Consider the following 367-nt stretch of genomic DNA (forward strand, 5'->3'; position numbering starts at 1 on the left):
AAGGAGATCCAACCAGTCCATTCTGGAGGAGATCAGCCCTGGGATTTCTTTGGAAGGAATGATGCTAAAGCTGAAACTCCAGTACTTTGGCCACCTCATGCCAAGAGTTGACTCATTGGAAAAGACTCTGATGCTGGGAGGGATTGGGGGCAGGAGAAGAAGGGGACGACAGAGGATGAGATGGCTGGATGGCATCACCGACTCGATGGACGTGAGTCTGAGTGAACTCCGGGAGTTGGTGATGGACAGGGAGGCCTGGCGTGCTGCGATTCACGGGGTCGCAAAGAGTCGGACACGACTGAGCGACTGATCTGATCTGATCTGATTAAAAATAACGCAAAGCGGGGTCCACACAGGGAAGAACTAG

The sequence above is a fragment of the Bison bison genome, unplaced genomic scaffold (genome assembly GCF_000754665.1).
Source record: "Bison bison bison isolate TAMUID 2011002044 unplaced genomic scaffold, Bison_UMD1.0 scf7180017864495, whole genome shotgun sequence".
Taxonomy (NCBI): Eukaryota; Metazoa; Chordata; class Mammalia; order Artiodactyla; family Bovidae; genus Bison; species Bison bison.